Here is a 17,784-nt window from a genome sequence, read left to right on the forward strand (position 1 = left end):
AAACCAGAAAGAGTTCACAGGTGAGCTACACCGTGAACACAGTCAGTCTGGGAAGGGAAGCTGGCCTGCTCCCTTGCCTGTTCTTTTTAAAACTCACACTCAGAGTGCAGCTAGAGGTGACAACTGTCTGTAGTCTAGTGGACATGGCCATAGAATGACCGAGGGGAACGCTGGAGGCAGAGAGTGGATGGGGGGGGGACTAACCTATAGTAGAAACCACCCAGCCACAAAACTGTTGTCCATTTCTAATCACATGGAATCTCTTCTTGCTTTGTAGTCATGTTTTCTTCATGTATATTATTGAAAGCCTTGTGACATAGAATGTGAGCCCATATGATTATTACTGATGTGGATTTTCAACACTGGTTTTAAGGAATGAGCCAAACTGCCTTGAATTCCTAACTAGAATTCCCTCACTTGAGAGCATGGCGTGTGTCTCGACTGACGGACACTTGCTGTCTAGACCTCCTGGCAGGGTGAGCCGAGACTCCACCTTCTTGGCCTCTTGGCTTCTCTTTGCAACACGCTCCGCCCCTGCTCGTTCAGGGACACCAATTTAGTCCCGGTGCTGTTTGCAGACAGACTTTAAAAAGCTGTCCCAGGAATATATCCCTGCCAGTAGTTTTGTATGACAAACCCAGGATGAGAAAATCACTCTATTCTTAAGATGCAACTGTCAGTGTATTAGAAGGCAAGCTGAATTCCAGGAAGGAAACTGGGCTGCCATGCCATGGGGGGCTTCTAGAAGGGCTGTCTTGGGGCACAGCAGACCCCAGTGGGGCTGGTGTTACACCATGGTGGGCTGTTAGCCTTCCCCTACCTTGGTCTCCAAATGAGAAAGAACAAAGCTTGTTTAAATACTGTGTATGATTGTTCTTTTTGGAAAAACAGAGACGGGGGCTGCTCGATAAAAGAAAGAAGTGTGAAGAATAGGTAATGAATGGTTGGTGATCTCAGTGGCTAGTGCTTAGTGGGTTGCGTGAAAACTGAGCGTCTTGCAACGTCTGAGTAGATGCATAAAGTTTTAAAAAGGTACCCGGCAGCCTGGCACTGTCAGTCACCCGAGCGGAGAGGAGGATGATGGTGAAGGGAGCCCTGTGTTGTGGGGAGGATCTGTGCCTCGCCATGGCTGTCCGACAGGAGGGGGGGACCAGCTCTGCCTGGTCCCAAGCTGGAGGGTTGGCTCAGGACCCAGCGCCTGTGAAGAGTGCCGAGGAGAGGATAATTTATGGTGTGTGCTTTGAGATTCCCTTAAATAGAAAAGAGCAGCCGGTCGGTCCACACTTCTCAGAAGTCTACTGTCTCCAGGGTTTCTTGTTGACGACTCGAGGAACACAGACCTCTGAAAATCCTCGGGAGGAGGTTTGGGCTCAAGCACAACCCCCAGATGGGGCCCAGATTCTTGTCTCTCGGAAGAGCTTGCCTACTGCTTAGGTTGGTGTGAGGCTCAAGGGATGTCAGGAACACAAATGTCCTGAGACCTGCAGGTCCTCAATATATGTGACTTCCCTTTCTCACGTGTGAGAGTGGCCTGTGTCTCGTGCTTTATTGTGTCCATGCATGTGTTCATGGGTGTGTGTGTGTGTGTGTGTGTGTGAGAGAGAGAGAGAGAGAGAGAGAGAGAGGGAGAGGGGGGAGGGAGGGGGAGGGAGGGGGAGGGGGGGGAGGGGGGAGGGGGGGGAGGGGGGAGGGGGGGGAGGGGGGGAGGGGGGGAGAGGGGGAGAGGGGGAGAGGGAGAAAGAAAGAGAAAGGATGTGTATTCATGTGGAGGTCAGAGGCACTCCCACTAACCAGAATTCCCCAGTTTACCAAGGCTGGCTGGCCAGCAGGCGGGAGGGACCCGCCTGTCTCTGCCTCCCCAGTGCTGCCATTGTAAGCACATACATCCACTCCCAGCTTTCTCACCTGGGACCCAGGGCTTGAACTCAGGTCCTCATACATGCCCAGCAAACACCTTCCTGATTAGCTATCGTCGCACCCTATAGATTTCTCTATACATCCAGGACTCCCTCTTATCCACAGGGATGTGTTCCCAGACCCCAGTAGATGGCTGAAGCCCTAAATAGCACCTAGCCCTACCTACATGAACTGTTTTTCTCACCCCTATGACAAAGCTTAATTTATGGGTCAGGAAAAGTAAGACATTGGCAGTATTGATAAGATCGAATGCTGTAGTTACACACTATAACAAGAATTCTGTGAATGCCGTCTCTCTCTCTCTCTCTCTCTCTCTCTCTCTCTCTCTCTCTCTCTCTCTCTCTCTCTCTCTCTCTCTCACCCTTACCCTTGTAATAAGGTTTTCTCTCAGCTCCTCATGCTGGAATGACCCCCACCCATAAAATTATGTTCATTGCTACTTCATAACTGTAATTTTGATACTGTTGTGAATCATAATGTAAATATCTGTGTTTCCCCATGGTCTTAGGTGACCCCTGTGGAAGGGTCACAACTGCTCTACCACATCAGAACACAGCTGTCCTCTGGTAATGGAAACTTTGGAGGACAAATCTACGGACCAGAGTGGACAACTGAACTAAAAATACCTTCTTATAAGCCCCTGCTAATAATTCATTTCACAACAACAATTGCACACACACAATTTTAATTCCAAACTGAGCACTGCATCCAATTTTAACTATGAATAAATTGAAGCTGATTAGTTCCTCAGTGGACCCTGAAGGGATATTGCAAAGACCCAAGGCGGATCTGAAAGCTGAGAGCATGTAGTGGATTAGAGTTCCCATGATGCTTTGCATGTGAAGCACACCCTACCGGCTTGTGCATTTATACATTTGGTGCCCAGCTAGTGTCACTCTTCGGCAAGGTGGTGGGAGCTTTAGGAAGAGGAGCCTTGCTGGAAGAAGTGGATTATTAGTGGCAGGCCTCTCTGCTTCCTGGTTGTGGAAGGAGTGTGACCTGCCACTCCATGCTCTGTTGCTATGAGTTACCCACCACGATGGACTATTGCCCTCCGCACTGTAATAGATACATGGATCTGTCTCCCTTTAAGTTGCTTCCAGTTCATTTGATCACGGCAACCAGGAAGGTGACTAATACAGTTCTCCTGCATGGAGGGAGTCTGGGGGCCAGCAGGAGTGTTGACGTGGTCCCTGCAGCTGCCCACTGGTTCAGAGGTAACTCTAGTACATCAGAGAACCCTGGTGTGAGAGCCAGGCTGAGTGGCATACGTATAAATATGTTTTTACATTTTACATATTTAGTGTGTGTGTGTGTGTGTGTGCGTGCGCGTGTGTGCTTGTGCATGTGTATGTACACGTGGGAGTGCACGTGCCATCATGTGCATGGGGGGGCAGGGTCAAAGGACAACTTGCAGGGGTCAGTTCTCTCCTTCTTCCATGTGGATTCTGGGGACTGAATTCAGGTTGTCAGGCTTCCTGGAGAGCACTTCCACCTGCTGAGCCATCTGGGGCGCACGCGCACACACACGCACATGCACACGCACACGCGCACACACCACACACACACACACACACACACACACACGTATGCACGCACACACGCGCATACACGCATGTACACACACATGCACGCACGTGCGTGCACACACACACAAGTTCTTTTTGGGGGGGGTGGGCTTTCAAAACAGAGTACATTTATTTGCCTATGTAAGTTAAGAGAGCTTCTTATATATTTTCATCAAAACGACAATTACCTCCAGAGCTGTCCACTCCAAATGAGTTGGAAGAGAACAGCGGGATATTGAGAAGCATCAAAAGGACGGACCACTTTAAAGCATGAGAGAATGGCCCAGTGGAACACAGTCTGAGATCCCAGAAAGGAGGAATGGTCCAAGCCACACCAGGGTCTGAACCTGTGTTGGAAAGCAGTGGGAAAGAGGGATGGGCAGCCTTGCCCAACTGCTGTCCTTTCTCTGTAGGTCTTTGGTAGGGGTCCGCTGTGGGATGTCTTTCTGTACGCTGCGAATATGTGTTGCTCTGATTCGATGATAAATAAAACTGCATTGGCCTGTGGCATGGCAGAATGTAGGATGGCATGGCAGGTGGGAAAATCCAAGAGAGATAGTGAGAGGAGAAAGGAGACTCAGGGGAGTCGCCAAACTGTTGTCCAAGGAGCAACATGTAATGGGACATAGGTAAAGCCACGGAACATGTGGTGATACCTAGATTAATAAAAATGGGCTAATTTAAGATGCATCTGCATCTCTGTTCCATGGTGTGATGTACTATGGATAATGTCCACCTGAGATGGTGGTCAGAGGTGCTCCAACCAGTCATGGACAGAGCCTAGAGTCAACTGGAGCTCTCTCACTGTCCCATAGTAGGTGTCACATTGCTCTCCTCTGAAGCTAAGCATCTCTTCCTGTGTAATGTGAAGGTTGGGCTGATGTCTCTTGGAGAAGTGTCTCCTTAGATCCTACTCTGGGTACACATCAGACTAAGGCAATTTTTGCCTGAAAAACACTGGAGAATACACAGGAATTATCCAGAGACTCTTCACTGTGACTTCTAAGGTATCTGAATATTGTGCTGGTTCATTTCTGTTAAGTTGATACAGGTTAGAATCATCTGGAAAGAGAGACTCTCAGTTGAGAAAATGCCTCCATCAGATTGGTATATGGACAGGTCTGTGGGAGCATTTTTTTTTCTTTCACAATTGATGTGGGAAGACTTAGCACACCGTGGATGGTGGCACCCCTGGGCAGGTGGTCCTGGATTGTATGAGAATGCAAACTGAACAAGCCATGGGAACAAACCAGTAAAACAGCATTCTTCCACCGTCTCTGCTTCAGTTCCTGCCTCCAAGTTCCTGCCTGGACCTCTTGTAGGCTTTCCCTCATGGTGGACTGTGGTTCGTACATACATGTCAAATAAACCCTTTCCTCTTTAAGTTACTTTCAATCACAGTCTTTATCACAGCCATAGAGAGAAAACTGGGACATAAATCTACATGGGGTCCAACTTTGTCATCATTCAAAATACACCACACTTGGCCGTGTTAGAAGAAGGTTGGAAGATGTTGGGTCTTGAGCACTCTTTATGTTCCAGGTCTGTGATGCAAAATTTCATGCATGTCCTTTTTACATCACAGGGAGGGGGGAGGATGTTTCTGGCCCCAACCTACTTGCATGCTGATTTGTCGCTGACGTTGAGTTATTTATTTGAGAAACTAATTGGTAAACAGAGAGGCATGATGTAAGAGAATTGTATTCATTAGGAGGGGAGCGAAATGGAGCATCTTAGTGTCAGTTAGAGATAAGTAAGGAACAGGCGTTTTGAGAAACAAAGTCTGGATTGAAAGGAAAAGGAGAAGCCATGGCCACGCCCACTCTGAGTGACTTGAGGAGGTGGGGCTGGACTTCTAGAGGTGGCAGTTGAGATGAACTGAACACATTCCTGGACCACCACCTCTGAGCAGAGAGCCTCTGTGTACAAATATGTGGAAGTTTCTCTGTCCCACTCAGCCTGTGTATAAAATGATCACACAGAGGTTTATATTAATTACAAACTGTATGGCCTATGGCTTCAGCTTCTTGCTAGCTAGCTCTTATAACTCAACCCATTCCTATTAATCTATATGTCTGCTGGCATCTTGTTGCTCCTTGGGCAGTGGCTGGCATCTTCTCTCTGTATCTCTACTTGGATTTCCCACCTGTCTGTAAGCTTTCTTGCCACAGGCCAAAATAACTTTCTTTATTATCCAATTGGAGCCACGCATATTCACAGCATAGAGAAAGACATCCCACAGGACCTCTGAGAAAGGGGCCTAGAGGTCAAGGTGGTAGAGAATCAGAACATGAGGTCATGGAGATAGGATGGAGCTCACAAAGGAGCACCTAGAGGTAGGTTGTGTCCAGCTTGGAAGAGTTCTGTCATTGACTTTAACTCCAAGGAAAGCATCAGACACATGGTGCTGGCAGCATGGAGCATCAGTAACCCTCCACAGGCTTCTTCAGAAAGTTCCATAGGAGCACAGTTCAAGTGTCCCTGAACTGTGCACATACACTGTATCATTTGAATCCCCGAGTTGTACACATACACTGTATCATTTGAATCCCTGAGCTGTACACATACACTGTATCATTTGAATCCTGGAAACTAGAAATAAGATTGCTTCTGTTTGTGTACCTGTGTGTGTGTGTGCATATGTCTCTGTGTGAGTGTGTGTCTGTGTATATGTGAGTGTCTGTGTGTGTGTGTGTGAAAGTATGTGTATGTATGTGTCTGTGTATATGTGTGTGTTGGTGTGTGTGAGTGTGTGTATGTGTCTGTGTGTGAGTGTGTGCATATGTATGTGGGTGTCTGTGTATGTGTGTTTCTGTGAGTGTGTGTATATGTGTCTGTATGTATGTTTGTGTATTTGTGTGAGTGTGTGTATGTGTCTATGTGTGTGTGAGTATGTGTGTGAATGTATGTATGTATATGTGTGTGAGTGTCTGTATTTGTTTGAGTGTGTGTATGTGTATATGTGTATGTGTGTATATGAGTTTGTGTATTTGTTTGAGTGTGTGTATACGAGTGTGTTTATGTGTGTGTGTGTGTGTGTGTGTGTGTGTGTGTGTGTGTAGGCCTGAAGCTGACATTAGGTGTTCTCCTTGACACCTTTTAACTTAGTTTATTTGAGTCAGGGTCTGCTCCTGAACCCAGAGCTCCTTGATTCTGCTAAGTCCAGCTAGAGAGTATGCTTCAGGTCTCTCTCTCCCTATTTCTTGTTCTCTGTTTCTCTCTTCTTCTCTCTGAGATTACAGCCATCTGCCCAGCCTTTGTGTGAGTCCCGGGGCATGTAAATGTGGCCCTCATGCCAGCTCAGCCAGCTCTGCCCACTGTGCCATCTCCTCAGCTCCAAATGCTCTCTGAGCACGTATGTATCCATCTCATGCTGGGTGTGCTTTGCAGGGTAGAACAGCAGCGTGGCCCCAGGATAGAGCTCTGCTTGAGTTGGATGTGTTCACTCAGCTTCCTGCAGGCGTGGGGGCAATAGTCTAGGGATGCCCTGGGGCAAAGAGCCTGGGACAGGAGAGTGCTTGCTGGACAGTTGGAGCTGTAACAGGAAACGGACTGAGATGAGACTTAGATGAGAGAAGGGAAGTGTGGGAACATCCTATGTGAAGCTGTCCACCCGAGAGAGGCACAGTGGCCTATGAGACAGAGAGGTGGGACGTCAGGGCTCCTGAGATGGAAGAAAGTCTAGGGCTGCGTGGCTGGGAAGAGAGTGGAAGGTGCAAGGTCATGGAAGAGTCAGGTGGATGAGACTAAGTTAGCTGCAAGCTACCATGTTGAGGCCAGTCAGCCATCCTGGGTACATGATACATACAGTCAGCATGTATCATGGGTAGGGGTTATCCTTGGAGTCAGAGTGCAAGCCTGCATAGAGATGTCCCGCACCTATGTGGCAAAGCCCTGCAGACACAGAAGTTTGAGGGTATTGGCGATCCTTGGACTTGGAGTGTCTCAATAACATTAGTTTGGGGTGGAAGAAGAAGAGACAGTTTAAATATTACATATTCTCAGGACAGGAAGCAGAGTTCGTTTTAGGAGTACATGGAGGTATACTTAACACCAAGTCAAGAGAGATTAGCAGGGGAGAGTGTCAGAGCAGAGACGCCTGACCCCTGGGTGGAGGCAGGGGCATCTTTGTGGCGATAGAAAGGTGTGTTCTACTGGAAGTGAGAACTGAGGAATGGCTGGAGGAGAGAAAGGGGTGGGTCATGTGGAGGTTGGGTATGCACAAGAGAGAACCATGTGAGCCCAATAATTGCCCATTGGCACAGAGCAGGCCCAATTTTGAGGAAGAGGATGGAGGCTAGAAATGGCTTGAGTCCATCTAGTGATGTTGTTTTCTCAGCAGGCAGTGAAGTGGACCCAAAGCAGGGATGATGGACAAGGATGCTCACACAGGACTTTTGATGTCTTAAGGTTTCCCATGCCTGGATGAAATGGTAAAAGCCAGGACCGTTTTACAACTGAGCTCTGTGACATTAAAACAAAGCCCCCCCGACTCCCATTCTTTTCTTTCGGCGTTCCTTTGTTATTTCAAAGGTGGTTGTTTTGTTTCCACTTTGATATCTCCAGGAGCTATAGGTGAGGTACATGAGGAGAGGAAACCGTGGAATTCCGTTGACGAGAAGGAGGCAGACTCCAGATTCAAAACAAACAAAACATTTGTCGTGATGGCTAAAAATAGGGCCTTGAGCTGGAAAACCATAGATTTTTACAAATGTGTGTGTGCTCTTTTAACTCATCCAACCCAAGCATCCTCCAGCTCACCATAGGACCCCCCAAGGCACTCATGCCGGAGGGTCTGGGGTCTGAGGAGACACAGAGGCGCCTTGGGTCCAGATGGCTCTAAGCAGCCGCCGCGGCAGTGGGGTAAACAAAGGCGCAGCCAGTGCCTACGTGATGCGAGGAAAAGGACTCTGGGTAGTTTGGATTTCCAGCTCTGATTCTGTGCGACTGCCACCAAAAAATTAAGATTTCTCACTTTACATCTCACCAGCCTTCATGGGGCCAGAGCTGGTGCAACATTGCAATCCGTCTCGGGCGGCTTCACCCTCAAAGCAAAACTGCAAAGTCTCATATGGCAACAGAGCCTTGTCGTCACGACTGGCTTTTCTTCTGCTCGTCCCCTTCCTCCCTTCCTGCTCTTCCTTCCTCCTCTTCCTTTCCTGTGTTATAAGCAGAAAAATTATCTGGTTCAATGCAGCCATCAACACGGGATCTAATGAACAGAGTGTGTTCTACTCCTAGACTGTGGTTCAATTTACCGGTGGCACCAATCACGCCAGATTACCAATCATACCAACTGCAGTAAACCCAGATTGTTACCTCTTTTGGGAATCATTGGGGTCTTGGGAAGGAGAAGGGCCAGGAGTGACAGAGGACCAGTGAGCCTAATGAATGCTGCCTTCACTAGCTGGACACAGACGGGCCGAAGCTCCGAGACATCCTGCTGCAGAGGCCTGGAGCTCTCTTCCCACTGAATTCTAGGGAGTCTGGCAGTGAGGGCACACACATTCCTTATAGTTCTAATCTGGACTCGGCTAGGGATTGAGGCTGAGACTTATATGCAAGATAAGGTCCGGGGGTATGAAGTAAGTGGTGTTTCCTCACAGTTCACATACTAAGGTCTTATCTGCTGTCCTTTAGGATGGGGCTGCATTTGAAGATAGGTAGTTGCATATGCACATTGTTGAGATAATTTATATCGGAGCGTGAGCGCCAATGTTCAATGTGACCAGTGTCCTTATTTTATTTATTTATTTATTTTTTTGGTTTTTCAAGACAGGGTTTCTCTGTGTAGCTTTGCGCCTTTCCTGGAACTCACTTGGTAGTCCAGGCTGGCCTCGAACTCACAGAGATCCGCCTGGCTCTGCCTCCCGAGTGCTGGGATTAAAGGCGTGCGCCACCACTGCCCGGCTGACCAGTGTCCTTATTAAGAGAAAAAAATCTGGAAGCTACCCATGTATGTGGGAGAATTCCCACTGGGCTATGCCTGGTCTGGCTCCAGAGTGGTAGCATCTAGCCTTAATCTGTCTCTTGTTTCTCTTGTTACCCTCTATGTGAATCTTGTCTGAGGAGTTTCCCAAGGGTACAAAGTGTATGTAAAACTTGAATGGGAAAAATCCAGCACACTGTGATCGATATTCCTTATTCCAGAATTTGCATTTGGCATTGACCCTTGGGAAGCTTTTTCAGGGTGTTCTTGGGGATATGGAAATCAACTTGCTAAAAGTGTAAATTTAGAGAACAATAAAAATGCCCTTGGCTAAGGGAAGGTGTTTTAGTCCCACAAGAGGCTGAGTCCCCTGCAGCTGGAAAGTTTAAGACATCCTAAAGATGCCTGTGTCCTCATTCCATGCATGGACTGGTATGAGCCCACACCCATAAAATAACCCATGTATATGACAAGTACTCTGTGAATGTGAAGTCAAGGATGCCCACAAGCCAAGAGGCACCACTGCTGACCAACACAGCTCTTAAAACAGGGTTAAGACTGGGTCTGAGCACAGCAGATTCTCCCTAATAGCTCTTTGAAGTCCCCAATTCAGTAGATGGTCTTATCTAGGCCTATTGACCCTCAGAGCTGAGATACAGTAACAGTATAGCTAAGAGATCCCTTGTGGATGCTTGGCATTATAACCCAACTGGATGACACATTCCAGATTCTGTTGGCCCAGCAGCTCTGGGAGCACGATGAACTCATGTGAAGGTTTGGGTGCTCAACTGTGCTTGAGAAACACCAGTCCCAGTCCCACCCTCTTTGGCATTGTAGAGGAATGTTTGTTGTTCCTCCCTGTCCTCAGTCTCTATCCGTAAGTTCATGATTATAATCTGCCCATAGGAAATCTGGGGCTCTTCCCTACTAGAAGGTACCAGATGTCCAAGGCTGGATCCTCACTTCTGGGTCGAGTTTCCCAGGTTGTAATAGACCTTGATGGAAACTAGGACGATTTTAGGATTGTATGGACTCACAGTGGGGTGAGGAGTAAAAGGAATTCATCGGTATGGTAGGTCCTGGATGAGCCAGACTTGAGACACACGGGCCTGGGTAGAGTCTGTGCCTGCTGTGTCTCTATGAGCGTCAAGAATGTCCCATAGCTGGGTGAATCGGGTGGGTATGGTTTGCAGTCAGAGAATCTAACGGTGCCTGCTCATCTGAGGCTCAGTCATTTGTCTGGTTGCTGGCATATGGGAGTGAATTCTCTGTTAATTCCCTGTTATCTGGAGAGCCCCACCCTCCAGGGCATCTCTCTCTCCCTAAGTCCTTATTTCCTGGGCTGGACCCCTCACCATTTAGCCTCAGCCCCCTGGCCGAGATCATTCCCCATGTTTCCCAGCTCCTCCAGCACATCTGCCCCAGCCACGACCGACCCCAGAGGCGTGAGCCAATAGATATCTTGCCATGTCCCTCCCAGCTCTTCTCAGAGGTCAGCCTGCCACAGAGTGGCTGAGGCAGCCCGGAGGCTGCGTTTCTAACAGGCTTCCAGGAGCTGTGGACCTTGTGGAGATCCTACAATGAACAGCAGGCTCTTAGCATTGATGAACATGTTTAATCCCCACAGTAATCACTTACATCCCTATTATACAGAGGGAAAAACTAAGGCACAGTAAGGCCAAGCAGCTTGCTTGGGGCTACAGAGCAAGTGGTGGAGCTGAGATTTGAACTGAGTGAAGTTTGACCATGTGACCGACCCATTGTTCATCACCCTGTGCAGCTGGGTCATCATGACTCCCTCTTCTTTCAAGCCACTAATGAAGGCTCATCAGCCAGACTCCAGCCCCTCAGTGCTCTTACCTGTGAAATGGGTTGAGGCAATACCTGACTCATAGAATCACTCTGAGGCTCAAAAGAGCCATGAGACTTCAACCTTCTCCTCCTCTTTCTTCTTCTCCCTCTTCCTCCCCCTTCCTTCTCTATCTCTTCCTCTTTCCTTTTTGTCCACTTTCTGTTTTTCCTTCCCCTCCTGTTATCTCCCCGATTTTGTGATTAATAATGTGGACTTTAGATCCATCACAGGCATCTGAACTGTCTCTAGCGTTCCTTAGCTGTGTGGTAATTTGGTGTGTATTTTAATTTCCCTCATCTACTAAATTCAGATGTGAAGATCTCCCTCCCCCAGGAGTTGCTTTCTGGCAGGTGAACCAGATTACACACTTAGAGGTCACTGTACAGGTTACTCAGAAGGGGCTAAAGCATTTGTCGTTATTATTGCTGTTCAGTTAGCTCATTCATTTTGGCTACATCCACATACTGTCATTTGGCTAATATGTTGAGCACTCTCGTACACAGTGTTCTATTCAGTCCTTAAGACACTACTGTGGGAAGATGTCATTTCCTGTGTGCAGAGAGAGGACCCCATCACTGAACTGGTATAACTGGCCAGGGCCATGCGGCTCATTACTGGTGGGACAGAGGTGAAATCTATTCATTTACGGGTCAGGCGGTGGTGTGATGGTCAGCTCATACAATTCACCAGCTGCAGACAGAGAAGAGGTCTGGGTACACACACTGAAGGTCTTACTGCCAATCACTTCCTTTCCCCAGGTCTCCCTGTGGTTCCCTGTAACCCACCACCCTCCTTGATCTCTGACTGTGGTCCCTTTTTGACTACTCTGGCTGTGATGGTTATGGGCCATTTCCAGTATCAGTCCCCAATCTCTTTGCAGCTCTGTAGACTTGTCCTTGTCCCCAGAGGTGGGACGTTAGGATCAGAAACAAGAGTGGCTCAACAACCCTCTCTTGATGGAGCTAACTTCCCCTTCATCTCCCGTGGAAACAGAGCTAGGAGCAGTTGACAAAATACTTGACAATATGTCTCATCTCGTGCACTGAGATGACCTGGGGTCATCGTCTAGGGCAGAGTGATGCTTTTCAGAGCCACTTGAAGGGGGTTACCTCTTTACAGGAGCCTCTTCATTATGGAGATAGGTCATGCGGCTCCCTTGAGACTTCATGGGACCTATAGAAGTTATGTGCAAAATGGAAATGGTTTCTGTATTAGTTATTTTTCCGTCTGTGACAACAATACCATGACCAAAAGCAGATTATAGGAGAAAAGGGTGTATTTTTGGCTTGAGTTCCAGGGGATCAAGTCCATTGATAGGGAAGGAGGCATGGAAGTGGGAGGGAGCGTGGGCTAACCTTGAGATGAGGAAGCAAAGCAGGGGTGGGGAGGTAGGAGGTGGGGCAAACCGGCTGTAGAACTTTAAGCTCACCCCCAGTGACAAACTTCTCCAGCAAGGCTCCACCTCCTAAAGGTCCCATAACCTCCCAAACAGTGCCACCAGCTGGGGGTCAGGTGTTTAAAGTGCTTGAGTCTATGGGAGACACTCTCCATTCAAACTGCTACGTTTCATACCAAATGTCCGTGAATGAATGTGTGAAGGATACCGCTGATATCCTTTCCCATAGAAGAGACATCGTCAGCATTAAAAAGCCAGTGTACATGCATACACACACACACACACACACACACACACACTATACACACACTACACACACCACACACACACACACACACATACACACACCACACCACACACACACACACACTATACACACACATGCTACACACACACTACACACACACACAGCACACACACACACACACACACACAGCCACTAGGGTCTGAACTTGGGAAATGTTTCTGTGGCTTGAAGACCTTAGAGAGGAAACACGCAGGAAAGAGTCTATGACGTTTTCTAGTTAAGAATCCAACCAGATGTGGGGTCACTTGCTGACTTGTTGTCCAGCTTAAGGGATGCTTCTGTGGAGGTTTTGGAACACTGCTTCTCCCTCTGACTTTGGGGCACAGAATGGCCACAGGACTGAAGTGGGCACGGAGACGTTAAGAGCTGTGTGACTAGGACAGAAGAGATGTTATGACAATGAAAGCATTGGATTTGCAGGCCCAAGACTCACATCCGAGTTTCAGCATAATATTTGCTCACGGTTGGATCACAAGCAAGTCAATTAACCTCCCTGAACCCAATTTTCTCGCCTGTGAGATGGAGTTAGCAAGATCCACTTGAAGGATTGCTGAGTGGAGGAAATATTGGAGAGGTGTGAACAGAGTCTTCCAACACCATGTGCTGAGTCCACAAAAAGGCTGTGATGATCGTAATACTAGAGATCGGACCATTGACGGTCCAAGTGTGCGGGATGGTGTAGGGTGAGCAGAGAACACCAACGGCTCCCAGCATCCCCAGCGCTGTCCCAGGGGGACTGGACAGCCCATCCAGCGAGCTTTCACAGAGACACGAAGCCTCAGGCGGGGCATGACATGGTCCCCTTTTTGTTGGAGACGTTGTTTCTGAGATGATTTTAATGCCTTATATCTGCAGTGTGTGGCCATTGTGTCTTAGAGCCTCATGGGACTCCAGGGGTACAGAGATGTCTCCACACTGGTTGTAACTCCACCTGCTCCTCCATGTCCGCGTAGCAGGTTTTGCCTCTCGATAGCCTGATGGATGATTTAGAAAGCTAATGGCATCTTCTTCGGGAGACATGGGGTGCCTGCAACCTGCCACTGCAAAATGTGTCTCTCTCTGTCGCCCTGGGCTCAGCTGCCATGGCACTATGTGGCCAGCTGCATCCTTGGGATGGTCGGTCTTGACTGTCAACCCGAAAGGATCTGGAATCACCGAGGAGAGGAGGCAAACCTCTGTACACGTCTGGGTGGGAGTTTCTAGAGTGGGTTCATGGAGGTGGGAAGGCCCACCATGAATGTGGGTAGTAGCCTTCTATGGGCTGGGGTCCTGGACACCAGCATCTGTCTGTCTGTCTCTTTCCTGACTATGGATGCCATATTCAGCTGCCACCACCACCACCCCTGCTGTGATGGGCTGTCACCTTGAACTGTGAGCCACAGTAAGGCCTTCCTTCTTTAAGCCGAATCTGTCACTTCTCATCACCACAAGGAGAGTCTCTCCCTTTCCAGTGGGTTCAAGACGACCAACAGGCAGAGGGGTTGCCTCGGGGATCCTGGCCCGGACTCCTGTTTCAGTCACTCGCCCTGATGTTTATTGAGGTTAAGTCCTTTTTTCTTTTTTTAAAAAGATTTGTTTATTATGTATACAGTGTTCTGTGTCCATGTATGGCTGCAGGCCAAGAAGAGGGCACTGGATCTCATTACAGATGGTTGTGAGCCACCACATGGGTGCTGGGAATTGAACTCAGGACCTCTGGAAGAGCAGCCAGTGCTTTTTACTGCTGAGCCATCTCTCCAGCCCCTGAGGCTAAGTCTCATACACTGGCCCCGGTGCTGTGTCTCTCTCATGGTCATGCTGTGTGTGTGAGGCCTTGCCTAGGTTCTTCCTGTGCACATCTCAATCCCCCCCCTCTGTGTGTGTGTGTGTGTGTGTGTGTGTGTGTGTGTGTGTGTGTTCTCCTCGCCTCTGCCCGATCTCACCCCCAAGCCTCAGTGAGACCCTTTTGTCTTTTACCAACTGCAACTCAGTGTTTTCTCTCCCGTTCTCACTTCCAGACCATGGCCTTTCCCTCTCATCTGATATCAACGTCTTGTTTTTGTTTGTGCTTTACTTAAAAACAACAACAACAACAACAACAACAAGATAAATTTCAAATTGCTCAGTCCTCAGACTCTTGATTCACTTCTTCACTTAGGATGTGTTAAGTTGGAGATGACAGCTCGGTGATGATAGGAAAATGTCCTCTGTGTGTGTGCGCGCGCGCGTGTGTGTGTGTGTGTATGTGTGTGTGTGTGCACGTGTGTGTGTATGTGCACCCGCGCGCATGCGTGTGTGCGCGTGTGTGTGTGCATGTGTGTGCACGCGCGCGCGCGTGTGTGTGTATGTGCACCCGCGCGCATGCGTGTGCTCGCGCGTGTGTGTTTGTGTGTGTGCACGCGTGTGTGTGCATGTGTGTGTGCACGCGTGTGTGTGCATGTGTGTGCGTGTGTGTGTGCGTGTGTATGTGTGTGTGTGCGTGTGTGTTTGTGTGTGTGTATGTGCACCCGCGCGCATGCGTGTGTGCGCGTGTGTGTGTGTGCATGTGTGTGCACACGCGCGCGCGTGTGTGTGTATGTGCACCCGCGCGCATGCGTGTGCTCGCGCGTGTGTGTTTGTGTGTGCATGTGTGTGCACGCGTGTGTGTGCATGTGTGTGCGTGTGTGTGTGCGTGTGTATGTGTGTGTGTGCGTGTGTGTATGTGTGTGTACGTGTGTGTGTATGTGTGTGTGTGCATGTGTGTGTGCGTGCGTGCACGCACATGCATTGGGGTGTGGGTGTCTGTGCATGTGTGTACCTGTGTTAGTGGAGGCCAGAGGACAACCTCAGGTGTTACTCCTCAGGTGCAATCCACCTGAGTTTGGAGACAGGGCCTCACACCGGCCTTGAGCTCACCGAAAAGGTTGAAGTAGCTTTCCAATAAGCCCGTGCACCAACCTGTCTCTGCCTCCTCAGCGTTGGGGTTAGAAGCAAGGGCCACCACTCCTGGCTTCTTCACAGGGGCTCCTGGACGGAGCTCTGGTCTTCACACTTCCTGCCTCCATCAGCTGTGATGCCCAGAAGTCTCTGCCCTCACTGCCTTTATCACTGCTATTCCCTGTGTGGGGCGGCGGCGGCAGCAGGGAGCCCTCACTGTCCTGTGAGGAGCTCAGTGAATGTCCTTCACTGTCTGTGAGGTCCAGGAGGCTCCTACGTTCTGTGGTTTCTGCAAAGGGAGAGGGTTCAATATTCAGCGCAGAGACTGGAAAGGAACATGGAGGCGCCCTGTGAGAAAATGCTCTCCTCTGACTCGTGGCAGAGGAACTGAGCAGAAGTTGAGAACAGAGGATGGCTGGAATGCATTAAGCCCTGGATCAGTGTTCGTGTATGTGAAATAATGTCAGAGTTCTGAAGACACATTGACATATCCACTTAATTTTCTGCAGAAGAGCAGGTGAAGGAGGGTGCCCTGGGAAGTATAACTGGAAACATTTCCCCTGGGAACAAATAGGGGTCATTTGGGGATCTGTAGTTTCTTCTGTGTGAGGGTGATAGTAACCAGACACAGCGGGGTCCCATAGATGCTCCCTGGCTGGGACTGCATTTTCTTATTGGAAGGTACTGGAAGGTGACTGGCCAGTGTCTGGAGAGAAACTGGGAAAGGCTTCCTGTTGGGGTGGGGACCTGGAGCTAGGAGGGTCAGTCACCACAAGCTGGTAATGGGAAGAGCAAGGAAGGATGCAAGGACCTGGGTGTCAGCTGGGACAATCTTTAAATGATTCTTGAAGTCCCTGCATTGTAGACACGCTCTGAATGTGGAGGTTACTTGGTTGAGGTATTGTTTCCGGCTAAAATGTCATTGGGGGCTCATGGGCAAAGGTGCTTGCTGCTAACCATCTGAGTTAGGTCCCTGGGACCCACACGATGGAAGGAGGGAGCCGACTCCTGCAAGTTCACATGTTCACTGTGAGCCACCACATGTTCACTGTGGCATGCATGAGTGCGCGCACACACACACACACACACACACACACACACACACACACACACACACAGTAGGAAGAAATTTAAAGTGCTGAAAATGAGAAAGAGTTAATAGGGGGAATGAATTTAATCAGCAAATCATATGCATGTGTGGAAATGTTATAATGAAAACCTTTACTTTGTATAATTAATTATATATTGCATGTTTATAATTAATATAATAAATAATTAATTTTACCCATAAATTATATAATTTATAATTAACACAGAGTCATAAAATGGTAATTAAAATGGTTTAGTAAGGAAATACTGAAGATAACTTACACATTAATTATCCTTCAAAATAATGACTCACATTCACAGTGCCCACTCCTCCAGCGAGGCCTAGGTGGCCGTGCTTACCTGCATCCTTCCTTCTAGGTCACCATGGCAACTGTTCCAGGGAGGTATCCCATTAGCTTCATTGCGTGAATGAGATTGGAACTTGAAAAGATTAAATAACTGTCCAAAGCATTGAGCAGACAATAAGAGACCGAATTAGGAGTCAGTCTTCTTAACTACACAGCAAGTGTGATTTTCTTTTTGGGGGTGTAAGACAAATGTAGCCCAGTCAGGGTCCAGTCCTTCGCAGTAGGAGGCAGGTGTAGATGTCAGAATAGAAAAGTATAGCTCTAGCAACTTCAAAGAACCAGAAGCAGGTTCCTCAAGAAGCATATGGATGGGCAGACAGACAGCACACACACACACACACACACCAGCCCCCAAATCAAAGCAAACACATGCACATGCATAGGGGCCTCCAGCAGCAACTTTCCCATGAATAGCCCAGTGGTTTACGGTTAATGTTCAGGTTGTTAACATGTGACCAAATTA

Source organism: Peromyscus maniculatus, chromosome 22 (genome assembly GCF_049852395.1).
Source record: "Peromyscus maniculatus bairdii isolate BWxNUB_F1_BW_parent chromosome 22, HU_Pman_BW_mat_3.1, whole genome shotgun sequence".
NCBI lineage: Eukaryota > Metazoa > Chordata > Mammalia > Rodentia > Cricetidae > Peromyscus > Peromyscus maniculatus.